Source organism: Somniosus microcephalus, unplaced genomic scaffold (genome assembly GCF_052327205.1).
Source record: "Somniosus microcephalus isolate GS21.2 unplaced genomic scaffold, FLI_Smic_1.0 unresolved_chr6, whole genome shotgun sequence".
NCBI lineage: Eukaryota > Metazoa > Chordata > Chondrichthyes > Squaliformes > Somniosidae > Somniosus > Somniosus microcephalus.
In genome coordinates, this window is record NW_028225184.1 from 16,566,436 (window position 1) to 16,572,253 (window position 5,818).

A 5,818-nucleotide genomic window follows, 5' to 3' on the forward strand; every position below is an offset into this window, starting at 1 on the left:
AGAAGCAGAAGAAGGAGAAGGAGAAGGTGAAGTCTGGAGGGTGAATCAGAAGAAGCAGAAGAAGGAGAAGGAGAAGGTGAAGTCTGGAGGGTGAATCAGAAGAAGCAGAAGAAGGAGAAGGAGAAGGTGAAGTCAGGAGGGTGAATCAGAAGAAGCAGAAGAAGGAGAAGGAGAAGGTGAAGTTAGGAGGGTGAATCAGAAGAAGCAGAAGAAGGAGAAGGAGAAGGTGAAGTCAGGGGGGTGAAGCAGAAGATGTAGAAGAAGGAGAAGGAGAAGGTGAAGTCAGGAGGGTGAAGCAGAAGAAGCAGAAGAAGGAGAAGGAGAAGGTGAAGTCTGGAGAGCGCAGCAGAAGAAGCAGAAGAAGGAGCAGGAGATGGTGAAGTCTGGAGGGTGAAGCAGAAGAAGCAGATGAAGGAGAAGGAGAAGGTGAAGTCTGGAGGGTGAATCAGAAGAAGAAGAAGAAGGAGAAGGAGAAGGTGAAGTCAGGAGGGTGAAGCAGAAGAAGCAGAAGAAGGAGAAGGAGAATGTGAAGTCTGGAGGGTGAAGAAGAAGAAGCAGAAGAAGGAGAAGGAGAAGGTGAAGTCTGGAGGGCGAAGCAGAAGAAGGAGAAGGAGAAGGTGAAGTCTGGAGGGTGAAGCAGAAGAAGCAGAAGAAGGAGAAGGAGAAGATGAAGTCTGGAGGGTGAATCAGAAGAAGTAGAAGAAGGAGAAGAAGAAGGTGAAGTCAGGAGGGTGAAGCAGAAGAATCAGAAGAAGGAGAAGGAGAAGGTGAAGTCTGGAGGGTGAAGCAGAAGAAGCAGAAGAAGGAGAAGGAGAAAGTGAAGTCTGGAGGGTGAAGCAGAAGAAGCAGAAGAAGGAGAAGGAGAAGGTGAAGTCAGGAGGGTGAATCAGAAGAAGTAGAAGAAGGAGAAGGAGAAGGTGATGTCTGGAGGGTGAATCAGAAGAAGTAGAAGAAGGAGAAGGAGAAGGTGAAGTCTGGAGGGTGAATCAGAAGAAGTAGAAGAAGGAGAAGGAGAAGGTGAAGTCTGGAGGGTGAATCAGAAGAAGCAGAAGAAGGAGAAGGAGAAGGTGAAGTCTGGAGGGTGAATCAGAAGAAGCAGAAGAAGGAGAAGGAGAAGATGAAGTCTGGAGGGTGAATCAGAAGAAGTAGAAGAAGGAGAAGGAGAAGGTGAATTCTGGAGGGTGAGTCAGAAGAAGCAGAAGAAGGAGAAGGAGAAGTTGAAGTCTGGAGGGTGAATCAGAAGAAGCAGAAGAAGAAGAAGGAGAAGGTGAAGTCTGGAGGGTGAATCAGAAGAAGCAGAATAAGGAGAAGGAGAAGGTGAAGTCCGGAGGGTGAATCAGAAGAAGCAGAAGAAGGAGAAGGAGAAGCTGAAGTCTGGAGGGTGAATCAGAAGAAGTAGAAGAAGGAGAAGGAGAAGGTGAAGTCTGGAGGGTGAAGCAGAAGAAGTAGAAGAAGGAGAAGGAGAAGGTGAAGTCAGGAGGGTGAATCAGAAGAAGTAGAAGAAGGAGAAGGAGAAGGTGAAGTCAGGAGGGTGAATCAGAAGAAGCAGAAGAAGGAGAAGGAGAAGGTGAAGTCTGGAGGGTGAATCAGAAGAATCAGAAGAAGGAGAAGGAGAAGGTGAAGTCTGGAGGGTGAATCAGAAGAAGCAGAAGAAAGAGAAGGAGAAGGTGAAGTCTGGAGGGTGAAGCAGAAGAAGCAGAAGAAGGAGAAGGAGAAGGTGAAGACTGGAGGGGGAATCAGAAGAAGTAGAAGAAGGAGAAGGAGAAGGTGAAGTCTGGAGGGTGAATCAGAAGAAGTAGAAGAAGGAGAAGGAGAAGGTGAAGTCTGGAGGGTGAATCAGAAGAAGCAGAAGAAGGAGAAGGAGAAGGTGAAGTCTGGAGGGTGAATCAGAAGAAGCAGAAGAAGGAGAAGGAGAAGATGAAGTCTGGAGGGTGAATCAGAAGAAGTAGAAGAAGGAGAAGGAGAAGGTGAGGTCTGGAGGGTGAATCAGAAGAAGCAGATGAAGGAAATGAGAATTTGAAGTCTGGAGGGTGAATCAGAAGAAGCAGAAGAAGGAGAAGGAGAAGGTGAAGTCTGGAGGGTGAATCGGAAGAAGCAGAAGAAGGAGAAGGAGAAGATGAAGTCTGGAGGGTGAATCAGAAGAAGTAGAAGAAGGAGAAGGAGAAGGTGAGGTCTGGAGGGTGAATCAGAAGAAGCAGAAGAAGGAGAAGGAGAAGGTGAAGTCTGAAGGGTGAATCAGAAGAAGCAGAAGAAGGAGAAGGAGAAGGTGAAGTCTGGAGGGTGAATCAGAAGAAGCAGAAGAAGGAGAAGGAGAAGGTGAAGTCTGGAGGGTGAATCAGAAGAAGCAGAAGAAGGAGAAGGTGAAGTCTGGAGGGTGAATCAGAAGAAGTAGAAGAAGGAGAAGGAGAAGGTGAAGTCTGGAGGGTGAATCAGAAGAAGTAGAAGAAGGAGAAGGAGAAGGTGAGGTCTGGAGGGTGAATCAGAAGAAGCAGAAGAAGGAGAAGGAGAAGGTGAAGTCTGGAGGGTGAATCAGAAGAAGCAGAAGAAGGAGAAGGAGAAGATGAAGTCTGGAGGGTGAATCAGAAGAAGTAGAAGAAGGAGAAGGAGAAGGTGAAGTCTGGAGGGTGAGTCAGAAGAAGCAGAAGAAGGAGAAGGAGAAGGTGAGGTCTGGAGGGTGAATCAGAAGAAGCAGAAGAAGGAGAAGGAGAAGGTGAAGTCTGGAGGGTGAATCAGAAGAAGCAGAATAAGGAGAAGGAGAAGGTGAAGTCTGGAGGGTGAATCAGAAGAAGCAGAAGAAGGAGAAGGAGAAGGTGAAGTCTGGAGGGTGAATCAGAAGAAGTAGAAGAAGGAGAAGGAGAAGGTGAAGTCTGGAGGGTGAAGCAGAAGAAGTAGAAGAAGGAGGAGGAGAAGGTGAAGTCAGGAGGGTGAATCAGAAGAAGTAGAAGAAGGAGAAGGAGAAGGTGAAGTCAGGAGGGTGAATCAGAAGAAGCAGAAGAAGGAGAAGGAGAAGGTGAAGTCTGGAGGGTGAATCAGAAGAAGCAGAAGAAAGAGGAGAAGGTGAAGTCTGGAGGGTGAAGCAGAAGAAGCAGAAGAAGGAGAAGGAGAAGGTGAAGACTGGACGGGGAATCAGAAGAAGTAGAAGAAGGAGAAGGAGAAGGTGAAGTCTGGAGGGTGAATCAGTAGAAGTGGAAGAAGGAGAAGGAGAAGTTGAAGTCCGGAGGGTGAATCAGAAGAAGTGGAAGAAGGAGAAGGAGAAGGTGAAGTCTGGAGGGTGAATCAGAAGAAGCAGAAGAAGGAGAAGGAGAAGGTGAAGTCTGGAGGGTGAATCAGAAGAAGTAGAAGAAGGAGAAGGAGAAGGTGAACTCTGGAGGGTGAATCAGAAGAAGTAGAAGAAGGAGAAGGAGAAGGTGAAGTCTGGAGGGTGAATCAGAAGAAGCAGAAGAAGGAGAAGGAGAAGGTGAAGTCTGGAGGGTGAATCAGAAGAAGTAGAAGAAGGAGAAGGGGAAGGTGAAGTCTGGAGGGTGAATCAGAAGAAGCAGAAGAAGGAGAAGGAGAAGGTGAAGTCTGGAGGGTGAATCAGAAGAAGCAGAAGAAGGAGAAGGAGAAGATGAAGTCTGGAGGGTGAATCAGAAGAAGTAGAAGAAGGAGAAGGAGAAGGTGAAGTCTGGAGGGTGAGTCAGAAGAAGCAGAAGAAGGAGAAGGAGAAGGTGAAGTCTGGAGGGTGAATCAGAAGAAGCAGAAGAAGAAGAAGGAGAAGGTGAAGTCTGGAGGGTGAATCAGAAGAAGCACAATAAGGAGAAGGAGAAGATGAAGTCTGGAGGGTGAATCAGAAGAAGCAGAAGAAGGAGAAGGAGAAGGTGAAGTCTGGAGGGTGAGTCAGAAGAAGCAGAAGAAGGAGAAGGAGAAGGTGAGGTCTGGAGGGTGAATCAGAAGAAGCAGAAGAAGGAGAAGGAGAAGGTGAAGTCTGGAGGGTGAATCAGAAGAAGCAGAATAAGGAGAAGGAGAAGGTGAAGTCTGGAGGGTGAATCAGAAGAAGCAGAAGAAGGAGAAGGAGAAGGTGAAGTCTGGAGGGTGAATCAGAAGAAGTAGAAGAAGGAGAAGGAGAAGGTGAAGTCTGGAGGGTGAAGCAGAAGAAGTAGAAGAAGGAGGAGGAGAAGGTGAAGTCAGGAGGGTGAATCAGAAGAAGTAGAAGAAGGAGAAGGAGAAGGTGAAGTCAGGAGGGTGAATCAGAAGAAGCAGAAGAAGGAGAAGGAGAAGGTGAAGTCTGGAGGGTGAATCAGAAGAAGCAGAAGAAAGAGGAGAAGGTGAAGTCTGGAGGGTGAAGCAGAAGAAGCAGAAGAAGGAGAAGGAGAAGGTGAAGACTGGACGGGGAATCAGAAGAAGTAGAAGAAGGAGAAGGAGAAGGTGAAGTCTGGAGGGTGAATCAGTAGAAGTGGAAGAAGGAGAAGGAGAAGTTGAAGTCCGGAGGGTGAATCAGAAGAAGTGGAAGAAGGAGAAGGAGAAGGTGAAGTCTGGAGGGTGAATCAGAAGAAGCAGAAGAAGGAGAAGGAGAAGGTGAAGTCTGGAGGGTGAATCAGAAGAAGTAGAAGAAGGAGAAGGAGAAGGTGAACTCTGGAGGGTGAATCAGAAGAAGTAGAAGAAGGAGAAGGAGAAGGTGAAGTCTGGAGGGTGAATCAGAAGAAGCAGAAGAAGGAGAAGGAGAAGGTGAAGTCTGGAGGGTGAATCAGAAGAAGTAGAAGAAGGAGAAGGGGAAGGTGAAGTCTGGAGGGTGAATCAGAAGAAGCAGAAGAAGGAGAAGGAGAAGGTGAAGTCTGGAGGGTGAATCAGAAGAAGCAGAAGAAGGAGAAGGAGAAGATGAAGTCTGGAGGGTGAATCAGAAGAAGTAGAAGAAGGAGAAGGAGAAGGTGAAGTCTGGAGGGTGAGTCAGAAGAAGCAGAAGAAGGAGAAGGAGAAGGTGAAGTCTGGAGGGTGAATCAGAAGAAGCAGAAGAAGAAGAAGGAGAAGGTGAAGTCTGGAGGGTGAATCAGAAGAAGCAGAATAAGGAGAAGGAGAAGGTGAAGTCTGGAGGGTGAATCAGAAGAAGCAGAAGAAGGAGAAGGAGAAGGTGAAGTCTGGAGGGTGAATCAGAAGAAGTAGAAGAAGGAGAAGGAGAAGGTGAAGTCTGGAGGGTGAAGCAGAAGAAGTAGAAGAAGGATAAGGAGAAGGTGAAGTCAGGAGGGTGAATCAGAAGAAGTAGAAGAAGGAGAAGGAGAAGGTGAAGTCAGGAGGGTGAATCAGAAGAAGCAGAAGAAGGAGAAGGAGAAGGTGAAGTCTGGAGGGTGAATCAGAAGAATCAGAAGAAGGAGAAGGAGAAGGTGAAGTCTGGAGGGTGAATCAGAAGAAGCAGAAGAAAGAGAAGGAGAAGGTGAAGTCTGGAGGGTGAAGCAGAAGAAGCAGAAGAAGGAGAAGGAGAAGGTGAAGACTGGAGGGGGAATCAGAAGAAGTAGAAGAAGGAGAAGGAGAAGGTGAAGTCTGGAGGGTGAATCAGAAGAAGTAGAAGAAGGAGAAGGAGAAGGTGAAGTCTGGAGGGTGAATCAGAAGAAGCAGAAGAAGGAGAAGGAGAAGGTGAAGTCTGGAGGGTGAATCAGAAGAAGCAGAAGAATGAGAAGGAGAAGATGAAGTCTGGAGGGTGAATCAGAAGAAGTAGAAGAAGGAGAAGGAGAAGGTGAGGTCTGGAGGGTGGATCAGAAGAAGCAGAAGAAGGAGAAGGAGAAGGTGAAGTCTGGAGGGTGAATCAGAAGAAGCAGAAGAAGGAGAAGGAGAAGGTGAAGTCTGGAGG